Source organism: Lissotriton vulgaris, chromosome 5 (assembly GCF_964263255.1).
Source record: "Lissotriton vulgaris chromosome 5, aLisVul1.2, whole genome shotgun sequence".
Lineage (NCBI taxonomy): Eukaryota > Metazoa > Chordata > Amphibia > Caudata > Salamandridae > Lissotriton > Lissotriton vulgaris.
In genome coordinates this window covers 1902868977-1902883979 of record NC_141693.1, presented here as the reverse complement: position 1 = coordinate 1902883979, position 15003 = coordinate 1902868977, and the positions used below count along the sequence as shown (strand labels likewise).

The 15003-nt window shown below is 47.0% G+C and overlaps 1 protein-coding gene across 1 annotated transcript in view; it reads left to right on the top strand.

Annotated features, from left to right (window-relative positions):
* The first annotated feature begins 5990 nt into the window (after positions 1–5990).
* LOC147717678 (butyrophilin subfamily 1 member A1-like) overlaps positions 5991–15003 on the top strand; it is a 692641-nt gene continuing 683628 nt past the window's right edge. Inside the window, exon 1 of the mRNA XM_086924470.1 lies at positions 5991–6249. The gene's annotated coding sequence lies outside the window, so the exon portion shown is untranslated. The remainder of the gene's footprint in view (positions 6250–15003) is intronic.

Sequence of the window (15003 nt, the reverse complement as noted above, 5' to 3'; positions counted from 1 at the left end):
TCCCTCCTCTGGGAAGAATCAGGAAGGGGGGCGGTTACACCCCCTTTCCTTTGTCCAGCTCCTTGTCAGGACTGGGTCTGGAAAGTCCCAGGACCGGTTTGGACTGGCTTATGCACGGGGACACCTTGTGTGCCCCGGGCATGTCTGATTCTATTCAGCCCTGTCCTACCCAATACACAAAACCCTGTCTGGGGTGGTGCTCGCACCTCCCAAGGCAGGAAACCCTTTGTCCAGGCCACCATCTGCCGAGTTTCGGTCAGCAGCAGGAGGCCAGACTCGTGTCTGTGGTGGCAGCATCCATTTTGTGATGCTGAGGCTCTGGTTAACTTTAACCGGGGTTAAGGCTACACACATGTCGTGTCCCTCTAGAAGGGTGGAATGCTATCCCCGTCGACAGAACTGTCGAGGGGATAGTATTCCAATTCGTATGACACCTTACTCGACATGTTTTGATAAAGCCAAACCAAAGATAGCATTTAACCGCGAGGATTATAATGCACTTAAGAGTATATGGTATGGCAATATCCCGGAACAGCTTAGGGAGTGGTTCCCGACAGCTGCAGACAGGCTCAGCTCATGCTAGAGCACCATCTCACATATTTCCAAGCACTCTGCCTCCAGGATTGATGAGGCCTTCCATAGGAGTGGCTGATAGGAACATATGTGTCCAGTTTAGCATACTGTACCTAAGTAAGAGGTGATTACACCAATTTACCCCAGCTGAGTGATCAGCCAGTTGTGTCAAATATGGAGGCCAGGCCAGGGGTGGCACAATACATGCTGCAGCCCCTGGTAGGCCTTGGAAACACCTATGTTATGTTATGTTATGTTAGAACTATATTTCTTGAGCGCACGGCTACCCAGATCGGGTGTCCCGGCGCTTTGGCAGAGAGTCCTGAACACAACCAAGAAAAACCCAGCGGCAGAAACACTGTAGGCCCACTGGTTAGGCGGAGAAGAGGAGCGTCTTGAGCTCCTTTCTAAAGGCCAGAAGATTGTTAGCCTTGCGGAGTGACAGAGGGAGCTCATTCCACAACCTGGCCGCCATGAACTGGAAAGACCGGCCTCCCATCCGCACGCGTTTGATCACTGGTACCTCCACTTTGGCCAGGTCAGCAGATCTCAAACTCCTCCGGGGAACGTAGAGAGCAATCCGCTTCCTGAGGTAAGCTGGGCCAATGCAGTGGAGGGCTTTAAACGCCAACGTGAGGACCTTGAAACTAATTCTGCTAGGGATAGACAGCCAATGCAGCCTGCCGCGCAGTAGAGAGGCACTGGCTCTCCGTGGAAGGCCAAAGATGGCTCTGGCCGCCGAGTTTTGGACAACTTGCAATCTGGATACCAGATATTTAGGCAGACCAGAGAAAAGTGCGTTAGCGTAGTCTAAACGCGAGCCCACAAGTGCTTGCACGATGTTCTTGCGATATTGAAGGGAAAGCAGTGGGAGAAATTTCCTCACCATCTTCAAGATACCGAAACATTTCCCCGCCAGGCCCGTGATGTGGGGACGAAAAGAAAGACTGTCGTCAAATACCACACCCAGATTTTTTACTTGGGCAGATGGTTTCTCAGGGGGGAACATGTCGGAAGGCCACCACGATTTCCAGCCAGGGTCCTCAGCGCAGCCAAAAAAGAGCAACTCGGACTTATCCGAGTTACATTTCAGGTTCTGGTGCTGAAACCATGCAAAAACAGCACTCAGGCAGTCTCTGATTCTGTCGCCATTAAAAACCTCTCCCTTCCTGCAGGTAAACAGGAGCTGGGTGTCATCAGCGTATGAGATGACCCGGGCTCCAAATGCCTCCGCGACCTTCGCCAAAGGGGCCACATAAATGTTAAATATGGTGGGGCTCAGGATGGATCCTTGAGGCACCCCCACCTCTAGCGAAGGCATTTCCGCGGAGAACGGAGGAGCCCAGATCACCTGCCGACGGTCGGTTAAGAAGGATTGAAACCAGTCCAACACCGTCCCCCGCAAACCTACCTCCCTGAGTCTTAGGAGGAGGCCGGCGTGTGGGACGGTGTCGAATGCCGCCGACAGGTCCAGCAAGACCAACATAGCCTTTCCCCCAAGATCAAGCGTTTCCCTGATGGCGTCGGTCACCTCCACAAGAGCTGTCTCCGTACTGTAATTGGCACGGAAACCAGATTGGGAGTCATGCAGCAGTTTGTTATTCTCTATAAAGGTGGTAAGAGTATGCTGAACATGTTTCTCCGCCACCTTCGCCAGAGCAGGGGGGAGGGAGATTGGTCTATAGTTGGCCCACTGTAAAGGGTCGAGCAGAGGTTTCTTAATGAGCGGGAGAATAAGAGCATGCTTCCATTCTTTAGGGACCACTCCAGAACTCAGAGACATGTTGAGCAAGGGGTTCAGCAAGTTGTTAATAGCTGGTGCCACCGAGCTCAGGCATTTAGCCGGACACGCATCCAAGGGGGATCCAGATTTCAACCGGGAAAGCAGCTCCAGAGAGGACTCGCAGGATAGAGGGGGGAACGTCGAAAGAGTGGGCGCCAGCTCGGCTGCAGCGGATGGAAGGACCTTCAGATCACTTTCCACAGCTGCAGCCACTTCCAGGGACCCCACCCGATCGAAAGAGTCCTGAATCCTACGGATCTTGTCCACAGAGAAGTCAGCAAGCTGCTTGATCCACTCCTCAGTATGGGAGTGAACCCTAGCGGCCGCCACCGGCTCTACGAATTCCTTCACAATTCGGAATAGTTCCCGGCTCGTGTTATCAGCCTGGTCTATTCTATGCTCGAAGTAGATCTTTTTAGCTTCGGCAATCTGTCTGTGATAGGATTTTATCGCACCCCTGTACTTCAGTTTCTCCTCAGGCGCATATCTGCGCCGCCAGAGCCTTTCAGATCTTTTGCAGTTCTGGCGCGCTTTTCGCAGAGTAGCGGTGAACCAAGGAGCGGAATCCTGGCAGGGGGCTGTCCTGGCCGGTTTCCGAGGGGCAAGCTCCTCGAATCTTGTCCGAAGCCAGTCCTGGACTAGCGGCAGGTCGACTTCTAAGTTCCCAGTCATAATGCAAGGATGTGCATGGAGTGCGTCAGCGAGCATATCAGCTGACACCAGGTGAAAGGCTCTAGCTTGACGAGACCCGTCCTTATGAGCTCTTTGACTCGTCTGGTGCTCAGCTAACAACACGAAATTAATTAAATAATGGTCGGACCATAGAACCGGCATAGTACCTATGCCCTGGGTACCTAGGGTACACTGTTACAGAGGCCAATAAGGTGAACCAGTTCCAATTCGTAATGCACCTAAAGTGCATTGGCAGTAATTTAGAGAGAGAACAGCAAGCTGTGGGTCTGATTAGCAGGCCCACAGCCACATTAAGTCATAAACCAGTGAAGCAAAAAGCAAAAATTTGGGGTGACCATAGGATAGCAGACCCTACTCTCCTACACGAGGGGCCTAATCAGCATCTTATCCTTCCTAGCTGGACATAGTACTCACTAGAGTGCTGGCATGAAGGGCCTAGTCGGCATCTCATCCTTCCAAGCTGGATTTAGTACAAACAGAGTGCTAGTGCGAGTGGCCTAATCAGCATCTAATCCATCTGTGCAGATATAGTACGCATCAGAGTGCTGGCAAGAGAAGCCTAGTCAGTATCTTATCCTTCAGAGCAGGATATAGTACTCATCAGAGTGCTGGCATGATGAGCTTGGTCAGCCCACAATCCTTCCAAGGTTGATACAGTGTGCATCAGAGTGCTGGCACGAGGGGCCTAGTCAGCATCTTATCCTTCTGAGCTCGATAGAGTGTGCATCAGAATGCTCTCCCGAGGGGCCTAGTCAGCCTCTTATCCTTCCGAGCTGGATATAGTGTGCTTCAGAGTGATGGCACGAGATTCCAGTGCTGGCACTAGGGGCCTAATCAGCATCTCATCCTTCTGAGCTCAATAGAGTGTGCATCAGAGTTCAGGCACGATGGGCCTAGTCAGCCCTCCGTCCTGCCAAGGTTGATACGGTTTGCATCAGAGTGCTGGCATGAGGCTCCTAATCAACATCTTATCATTCTGAGAACAATAACGTTTGCATCAGAGTGGTGGCATGACGGGCCTAGTCAGCAGCTTATCCTTCCAAACTGGATATAGTTAACATCAGAGTGCAGGCACGATGGGCGTAGTCAGCCCTCCGTCATTCCAAGGTTGATTCAGTTTGCATCTTAGTGCTGGCACAAGAGGCCTAATCAGCATCTTATCCTTCTGAGCTACATAGAGTGTGCATCAGAATGCTGGCACGATGGGCCTGGTCAGCCCTCCATCCTTCTAAGATTGGTACAGTTTTCATCAGAGTTCTGGCACGAGGAGCCTATTCAGCATTTTATCCTTCTAAGCTTGCTGGAGTGTGCATCAGAGTGCTAGCAAGAAGGGCTATTCAGACCCCCTTCATTCTGAGGTACAGTGTGCATGAGTTTTCCGGCAGTCTTCTGCATCCACCCTTCCGAGCTTGATACATTGTGCCTCAAAGTAGCGGCATGATGGGCCTAGTGTGGCTCCCATCCTTCCGAGTTCGATACAGTGTTCTGTTTCGTGATGACTACATAGATAGACAGATAGACAGATAGACAGACAGACAGACAGATAGATTGATAGATAGATTGTATTGTATTGTATTTGCATTTATATAGCGCTTGTTTCCCCTGATGGGATGTTGAAATGCTTCTTTTGGCGAGTAGCACACTACTCCGGAACCCATAAAGGATTAGTGGTGAATTAGTATAGTGAAATATGAAAGTAATTTGAGTGGTGGATATTTGTCAGTTATTTGGATTGAGAAGGATAGCGGAAGGATAGAAGAGGGAAAAAAGTTTGCATTTAAATAGCGCTTATTTACCCCTGATGGGGTGTTGAAATGCTTTTTTCAGCGAGTAGCATGCTACTAAGGAACCCATAAAAGGATTAGTGGTGAATTTGTATAGTGAAATATGAAAGTAATTTGAGTGTTGGATATGTTGGTCAGTTATTTGGATTGAGAATGGTAGCAGAGGGATAGAAGAGGGAAAGTGAATCACATATCATACAAGACAACGGTAAAGGTAACCTGCAATCCTCCGATATCTACTGTAATAGATAGATACATAGACAGGTAGACAGACAGGGAGACGAGATAGACAGATCGATAGAAGGATAGAAAGACAGACAGACAGACAGACAGACAGACAGACGGTCTACCTGCGCTGCCTTAGGACAGATTATTTTGAACATGCCCACTCACAAAACACACTGGGGTAGGGGTCTGATGTCTAGTAGTGTTTAACAAAAGCCCTTATTAAAATAACCTGATAAAACATCATTCTACATATGACAATATACAACCTAGCGCTGTGCTACACAGATGTAAAACCCTCGAGTTAATTAATTATAAAACTAAAGTCTGCCAGAGTGTTTCAAAACTTGAGCAAGCAGCACGCATTTCACAGTGCTAATGTGAATTGCGCCTGTTGCTGTTTTTTTTAATGAGAGATAAGCCTGCCCTAAATACAAGCTAGAGGGAAAACAACTCGTACCATAAGGGCTCAAAGTAAAATAATACAAGCATAGAAGACATACCACCAAGCCTTTTAGGTCATGCGCACTGTTTTCATCATCGTGTTAAGGACTGCAACTACGATTTCTTGCATTTGTAAATACATTACAATGGACAGATTTGGTGATTTATTTTAACAATAATACATTACAATGGACAGATTTGGTGATTTATTTTAACAATATGCCCCGAGGAAATTGACAAACGGTTTTAACCCTCTATGAATTTGGTGGCGCCTCGGCTCTAAAGCAGAAAGGTGTATTTCCATCAGCAGCTCTGCTCGGTGCGCAGCTGCTTCTGCCTGCTATAGCCGAGGCTCGCTTCTTCTGGGGTGGGAGGGGCAGCTGGAGGCTCGTTTGAGATGGCCAATAGGCGCGACCTCCGGAGCCTGCCAAAGGGCAGGGGATACCTGATCCCGTGGGGATACCACATATTACACAACACCTGTTTTACCGGCTGGACTTAGACTTTCTCTTTCACTTTTCAGCTTTCCGAATGTAGTCGTAGGTGACAACGCGCAGAAAAACGTGACAGGAAAAGTTGACCACTGTTGTCCTGGGTGAGCCGTGTTGCACCCTCTCCCTATCCAGGACGAGCCTCATTTCACAGTGATCTTCAGTCCATTGTCTGCAGTCGAAGCCGGGGCTGATTGTGCTCTTCTTGGGCGTGGCCTCGGCGGATTGAGCTCGTATATTACAGGCCCATCATCGGGTAAGTAAGTGGGTTCTTACCCCACCATAGACACGTGAGCGGTGTATGCTTGCAAGGTAGATCGGCGGCTTAATGCACCTGCAGCTGGCGACCGAAGGAGAAGTCACAGTATTCTTCTGTCAATAGAACGAGTGTTATTGAGCGATGGAGGACAGAAGCAGCCGTTGTTGTGTATTGCGCTGCAAGGCTAATGTGGGCACGATAAAACGCACTGCGCTCCAAAACAGTACGCCACGATACAACGCTGCATGGCTAACAATGTAGTAAACAAGTATTTGCAATGCATTAGGTCTCGCATTTGCGTGAATTTAACACCTTGCATCATGCAGCATGGTGGCCATGTGGGGATATTTGCCCCACTGTGCTGGGGGTTCCATTGAGCGGGCGTGGCCATGACGAGCTCAGCTTATCATCAGCACACGGCCACCGTGCTGCATGACGAGCCGAGCTCGTCATCAGCACCGTGGCGCCGCGCACGGCCCCCCTCCCCCCGGCAATGCGGGGGAATTAGTCCCGCGACGATGGGGTTAAGCTATTGTCATTGTAAATGAAAATGCCTTTTATCAGTTTTGATAAGTAACACATAAATAAAAGGCATTGTCCTTTACAATGTCAATAGCTGAAATTCTCTTAAATGCCAGACCTATTTCATTTCAAAGCTGTATCCGCCATTGTGCCGGGCTGCTGTGAAAGTGCTTGGCGTGCTAAATGTTGCAGGAAAGTATGTCTCGCCTGCAGTAGGAGACACTCATTAACACCTTGGCTGCTAGGTGTTTTCCCCTCCTGTACTGCAGGCTCCACTTTCCCATTGTTCATGACGAGCTCAGCTCGTCATCAGCACAGCTCAACCGTGCATCATGACGAGCTGAGCTCGTCATCAGCATCGAAAGGGTTAAAGAAAATAGTGCTTACAGAATAAATAAGACATACACTATAACAACAGAAGTAAAGGGGCCTCCTCATGGGAGGTTACAAATAAAGACAAGGATGTACTAAGGAGTGACTAACAAGCCTTTTAACAAATCAGAAGCCAGCATTTACGAAGAACAATGCCACAAGCCAATGACAAATCTGTGCGGAGAGTGGGCAGGGCTTCAAGTCCTTTCTCAAATACAGCATGCCTCGCAGAGCAGAGCATGCGCTGCCCAGGCTAGACTTAAAATAAATAAATATATGTAGGGAAGCATACTCTTTTGCATCACTAATTATATGTAAAAACCATCAAAAATGGCCATCTGTCAGTTTTGATACATAATTTATATTGCACAAGATTTTTAGAAATGTGCAGGCTTCAGGGAGAACAACACGCAGGCGATTTTTCACCAGCTCTTGGACAAGTAAAATTGTTATTTTAAACATGTTTATTATTGTAGCAAATACAATAATTCAAGTTATTTATCGATACCGACATGTACATTATTAATAATAACTAACTTGTAATTGGCACTGTGTGTATACCAAGCCATCGATCTCAATACGTTTGGTGACGTGAACGAATGATGATTGCAGCAGGAACAGGACTCTCCGGTCCCCAGCGCTGCTCGCCTCAAGCGCACACTGTGCTCTTCTATTCTTCGCAGTATGGTAGACATCGCTTGATAAGTTCCACAGAAACGAAAGCTTTGAATACAGATCAGAACCTCTGGACTTGTCTATGCTTCCCACCTCAATGTATACTCTTCACACCTGGGCTGTATGTGGTCTCAAGCTTAACTCATGCATACTTTGTTCCTGCACTCCTTCCCATGCTTCTAGAAGTGTATTCATTTGTTCATTTACAGTTTGTGCCCTTACATAGAGTCACCGCCTTTCCCAGGAAACCATTGCACACTTTTCCCCTGAATCTCTGCTCTCTTCTAGTGTTGTGATCTGATATACAATTCTAAGAACCCTGTGCTACTAGAAGCGAGTGTGCTATACATTCCTTTAATGGTTTCAATACCCATCATTCCCACCAATATTTCCTTTCCTTCACTGAAAAGTAGCAGGAACCTGCACCTCTCAAATACAGAAGTCTTGGTTAAAACTTTGGGCATGAGGCGCTATGGGAGTCGAGATGGTTCTCTTTGGACAGTAAACAACCCATTTTCCCAGAGATGTGCCTTAAATGACAGGACAGCGCTGTAGATGGTGTCTTCCCATTGACTTGTACAGTGATGATCTAATACCCTCCATTATCTACTGCCAACACTCCTACACACCAGTCCCAAATCTATTCCTGCTACTCCTACTTTCGACATGCGTAATAAAAGTTATGATCCCCTAAGCTCTCAAAATTGGAATCAGAACCATAAGCTCTGCAAAGTCTCTTGAACTAATAATTTTGTTGTGTGTTTGCTTCAAGTAGTGCCATGAATGGGCTTGTTAATTTGGGACGGGGTACCCCTTCCAACTCAATCCCACTCAGGTTAGGAAAAAACACAGTTCTGAGAGAATCAACCCTTTTTAGCTGTGGCACAGCAGAGGGCAACCCCTTGAGAACATTGTAAGCTCAAGCAGTACCAAAAAAAGTTAAGCAAAAAAAATAGAATAAAACTTCCTAAGCATTTTAGAAAAATAGATAAACATTTAATGAACAAAAAGATATGAAGATCATTAAAATAGGTCATGGGGAACACAAAATGTGAAGCTTTGACTATTGAAGGTGAAAGTCTCTACAAAAAGTAAAGTTCCATTGAAAATCCCTTTGCAATAGATTTGGACATGCATGCAACTCAGGCTGAACACGATGGAGCAGACGTCGAATACAGCAAGCAAGTCATCCCCAAACAAGAATTGACCTCAAGGCACCACCTGCCATGAAAGTTCCCTCTAGTCAGTCCTGCAGCCCTAGCTCTACGAGGAAGGGTTCTGCAGAACAGGGCTCTCTCCAGCCAAGTCACCTGCAGGGCCTAGTCTTCGGTGATCAGCGGCCGTCTCGGACACCAAGAGTCCTTCTGCTTTTTGTGTCTCTGGACAGGAGGTAGCCACTCGACCATTAGAAGTCAGTTTCAGTCTCCGGGTGCCAGCAGAATTCAGAAGACCTTGACCGAATCCTTTTCGTCTGCCAGGAGTCGTCTTTCAGCAGGACTTTCTTCTTCAGGTGTAGTCTTCCCAGGTTCTGGAATGTTCTGGGGAGGTGGTGGTGGTTGAGGTGCCAGATTTATCCTCTGCACTAGCCAGTGACTGGAGACATTCTGTCAGCCAGACAGTGACCAGAAAAAGGTGAAAAATCTGGACAGACGATGCAGAAAAGAAAACACTTCTGCAACTGGGTTCTACTTGAGGTGTTTAGATTACAGCGAGGTTATGTGCATTGAATCATTTCATGCCTGTACTTTGTAAGCCTTCTTGCACAGAGTTTTCACTGCTCCAAGACTTCAGGCTGATATCATCCCCTCCCCCCTCACAGTTAGGTGCAGAAGCATCTTGCACGCACAGTGCAGCAGGTTTAATATAATCAGCTGCAGTAGCTGCCGAAAAGCTTGAGGGATTGATAGAGCGGGAAGCTTGGAAGCCAGACATGTCTATGAATCCCAACAGAGGGTTGTCAGGGAGAGAAGTATAACGGAATAAATGTCACTTGGTCTTCTACTAATAAGGGATGGTGACAGGGCCACAGGCCCCATTGCTTGGCTACTGCAGAATAACAACAGTGTCAGCATCCAGCTACAACACATAGGAAGATACTGTACTGCATTCTAGTTGCATTTGCATAGCACCGCACACTCTTCTGGAGATCCAAAAGGCATTTTGTGGAACAGATCGTAAGCTAGTTCCTTAGATGTGGCTTGGTTAAAAAAGTGCGTTTATAGTGTGGCCTATGTGGGAAGCGTTTTAATGTCATGCGTTAAGACCAGAGGGGTGCTACTATGCTGCATGCAGAGGTTGTTAGGCAAGGACTGAATCAAATTAGAGAGCGAGAGGTAGAGTCAATTACGCTTATGTGTTTGCCCAGTCTGAAGTTGGACTGGACTACCCCCACTGCAGGAATTGATATTCGGAGGTAACGTTCAACGGGTACTAAAACAATCCAATGGGGATGAGAGCAGCAGGCGGGTTTAGCATAAACATGTATGCACAACAGAGCTTAGCACAACCTGCAGAACAGCACCCAAGGTAACAATGGAGAATGGAGGAACCACCAGAGAGAAACCAACTAATCAGAAGGCAAGAAACATCATTTATCCTGGAGTAACGTTCTACTGTAAATTACATCTACCCAAATCAGGTCTTCCTCTTTGATAACCTTCTGTGGATCGGTACCAAAATTAACGCTATTGGCGGCAGCAGGAGAGACCAAGTATGCTGAGACGCGTTACCCAGATTTGGAAGCCCTGTTTTTCGGTTCCTGGTGCTCCAGGGACTCCAGAGCTGAAAGAGTGATGCACCTACCCTTCTTCGCTGGGGTGGTGGGGGTGGAGTCTATCATCCTTCTTGCTCCATGCCAAAAAACCCTCCCTCACTCCCCTTACCGAAGTTGAATACTACATTTAGTGGTTAACCTGTCTTTTTACTGCATTAGAAGACTATTTTACGCCAATTGTAGTATTCAATAGTGTTCTTTTTGAGAAGGCTAGTGCATGAAGACAGTGGCGGCTGGTGACATTTTAAAGTGGTAGGGCAGAAACGTTTGGGATGAGTGCCCTGTAGCGAGCAAACCCAGGAAAAGGGTGGGGGTCTTCCCTGGAAAACTTTGGGGGGAAAAAGAGTGGGTAATGGTTAATTTTAAAGCAAATTTGTTACCAGGCAGGCCCTGTGTTTTTTTGTTGTTAGTTTATGTCCTGGCAAATGGCTTGAATTTTACTGCTTGCATTTGTCTGTGCCTGAGGTCAGCAAACCAGTGAGTTTATTATGTAGGCTGCATGCAAGCCATTTGTCAGGCCATAAAGACAGCAGACAGGGCTGAGGCCAGGGCGAATCAGACGGAATGACACGGAATCTCAAGTCCACTGTGAAAAACTATAAAACAGCTTGCAGTGGCCCCTCCTGCTCGCGTGTAAATCACATTTTCACAATAATAGTACTAAGCCTGGAGGTCAGAGTGCTGTGCAATGAGTCTACTCTAAACGAGTGGTTACTTCAGCCAATAAGTAACACTTATCCTGCATAACAATAGGTTTCACAATCACAGGCACAACAAGTTTATGAAGGAACACACAAAAAAAAATTCCAATGCTGCGTACAGTAACAAACTATGAAAAATGTGTTTCTGCAGTGTTAAATAGCGCTAATTCGCGCTGAATGCATTGAAGCGTTTTACATGAACCCCAGCCCCGAGGTACCTTACAAACAGGAAAGGTCACATTTTTGACTGTTAGGCTCCAGCATTAAGTGATTTGCGCAGATTCACAGGATGTTGTGAGACTTTACAAAACGTCGTCGAGAGTGAGACTGCTATCCCCTGCCCTCCGCCGTCACGAAGTTGCACCAGTCTCTGCCCAGTCAGATTAGTTCGACCCCTGGAATTGCGCGGGGTTGGGGGCCGAGGGGGTGTTTTAAAATAAAATTATAGGAACAAGGAAATAGCCGGGTGAGGGCTGGATAGGTTTTAAAAAAGAGGGATGTGACATAGGAAGCAAAGGACGAGCTGGAGTAGGGACAGGAGAAGCATTTGCAACACACGGAGAATGAAGAAAAGCCGAGAGAGACGGGGGAAGCAACACAGAGAGTAACCAGGCAGGACGTAATTGAAGGGATGGGCCGGACACAGGACAGAGCGCAAGAAATGAATGCACATATGCAGTGCTTACAGGAGAGTAGTTCTATCAATGCACACAACAAAAGCAGTGGAAGGATCCAAGTAAACCAATCAGAGCACTGAGAGGTTAATTCTCTTCGATGGGACAAACATAACAAAAGGGAAGAAAACCATTAAATCACGAGGAGACAATTGAAATAGAAAACAAAGTCATCCGAATCATGAACTACGGCCTCGTCCAAAGCCCACTTTATACATTTTAGAATAAATAAGTCTGGCCAACAGGCAGCTGAAGCGCTATTTACACTAGAGGCCTGAAACTGAAACCATCTATACATCTGTGATGAACTATGACGCGGCAAAGTAAGTGCGTGTGAACCATGCTTTACCTTTTGACCTCTGCCCTCGACTTGGCTCGTCGAACGACTCTTATGAGAATGGGAAAGAATTTCAAATAATAGTGACTTTCGAGCAGAGAGTGATGCTGCCGAAATAAATATTACAACAAATCTTTCCTACCTACGCAGGTCCACGCCGCCTTGGGTCCCTTTCTTGGCGCCTACACAACTCCCGGATCACTATCAAGTGGCAACTCCTCTCAACCCCTCTTAGCCAATCCTGGCGCTGCTCCAGCGCCAGGATTGACTTAGAGCAGGGTTACACTCTGCCCGTCTGCCCATTAGGAGATCGACCCTAGCTCTCCTATGCACAAGACAGAGCAGGCACTAGTGCGCATGAGTGGGGACGGAGGAAAAATCACCCTACGTCCCCACTCATGCGCACTTGTGCTGCTGCATGCTACCCCTGTTCTGACTATCATGATGATGTCCCTCAACATGACGCTGGACCACCCACCGAGTCTGAAGGGGGTGGGCGGTCCAGCGTCATGCTGACTGTCTGACATGATTGACAGACTCAGTTCTCCCGAGTCCCTCGCGTCTCTGAACTTAAGTAAACTGAGAGTTTACTTCAGTTCAGAGATGCTGAGGGAGCTGCTGGCGTGGACGGCTTGTGGGGCAACGCCCCAACACCCTCAATGGACGCACCGCCACTGCATGAAGACAACTGATATGTGAGTGGTACTTCTTGAATACTAACAGAATACTAAGCATATACTTATTTGTAATTGAATAGTCTTCATTTACAATGCAGAACATTTAGTGAATACAAACAATTTGAATACTACTGGACTTTACACAGAATACAATTAACATTCTATTCAAGCTGCATGCTGAATGGTAGAGCGCCTTATTTACTATACAATTTTTATGCCTTATTTATTATACTATTGTGGTGTTTGTGTAGTGTAGGATAGTATTTTAGGCTTAAGGGTGGTTCTGGGAGATCGTGCAGGGTAGTGATTGAGTGTAGGGACCGGACTTGTGGTTGGGGGAGGGTTGTGCTGGGGGTAGTGTTTTAGGGTAGTGTTTTAGGGTAGTGTTGTGGTGTTTAGGGTAGTGTTTTAGATTTTAGGGTAGTGCTCGGGGTCGTGCAGGGTAATGTTTGAGTGTGGGGACCGGACTGGAGGTCTGGGGACGGTCTTGCTGGGGGTATGTTTTAGGGTTTAGGGTAGCGTTGTGGTGTTGGTGTAATGTATGCTTGTGTTTTAGGGTTTAGGGTAGTGTTTGGGGGTCGTGCAGGGTAGTGTTTAAGTGTAGGGACCCGACTGGGGGTCGGGGGTCATGCTGGGGGGGTGTATTAGGGTTTAGGGTAGTGTGTGGTGTTTGTGTAGTGCAGGGTAGTGTTTTAGGGTTTAGGATAGTGCTGTGAATCATGCAGGGTAGTGTTTAAGTGTGGTGACCAGACTGGGGGTCGGTGGAGAGTCGTACTGGGGGTAGAGGTTTAGGGTAGTGTTGTGGTGTTTGTGTAGTGTAGGGTAGTGTTTTAGGGTTTAAGGTAGTGCTGGGGGGTCGTGCAGGGTAGTGTTTGAGTGTGGGGACCGGATTGGGGGTCGGGGAGGGTTGTGCTGGCAACCCTACTTTATATTCATTTTGATTAAATGTCTCACACTATGGCAGTAAATCTAAAATACAAAGGATGGTTTAATGCACCGTCATGAATGATCAGATTAATTAGATCATATTCAGACCAGCTGCAGTACCAGCCTGCCTTCTTCAACTTATAACAGCAGTCTGTGGCAGTGCCCTTCCATTTCTGGTGTTTTCAGCGGTTTTAAGTTCTTCTTATAGTCTCTTGTTGGATGGAATTTCTGCTGTTTATATGCTACTCTTGTCTTCATTGCTTGATTTTGCTTGTGAGAAAGTGTCACTCATAGTTATTGAAATGTCACTCATTACACTGAAATTATAAAAACATCACTCACAGCAATCTGAAACGGAATGCGATCATGTTGCCGCTTTCGAACATTAAACTCTGTTCATTGTGAAGCACGGCGACGCCGTTTGCTGGTGCTAGTGTGTCTCCAGGGCCATATAGTCTCGGTCCATTAACTGTCTCGTATGCCTTTAAATATTTATTTTCACCTATGTGGTTGCTATGGTGTTTAAATGTGTGTATGTCCTGAGCTCTTACATCTAGGAAACCACCCCACATGCAATTACACAAAGGTCGACAGTTTAAATCAACTGCGTTAGCACCTCACCAGCTGATTTTACCTCATGGCCTGGCTTGGAAGCTGAGCCTTATAGCTGTTACCAACACGTAGGATGCACTCTCTGCAGATGCCCCCTTGCAGGTCCAGTCTGAGAAGTCCACACTGGAAAGTAAATTACCATAGCACTATGAATGCCAGCTTAACTGTTAATGTCTGGAAGCATTTTAAGAAACACCTTAACACGAACCACCTATTGAAAATAGCCAATGAAGATTTTGAGCCGAATCAAGCATAATGCTTTCATAGAAGTAGCATGGGACATGAAATATTGTAACATAACATACCACACATTCAATAACATACAATGAATAACTTGACTTGTGATACCAAATTGGAGAGGATGTGGTCCATCGGCTTAAACTGCCGACTTTGGTGCTGGAAACCAGGGTTCAAAGCTCAAGGTCGCATCCACACCCCGTGATTCTGGGGAAATCACTTAATCTCCCAGTGCCTGAATATG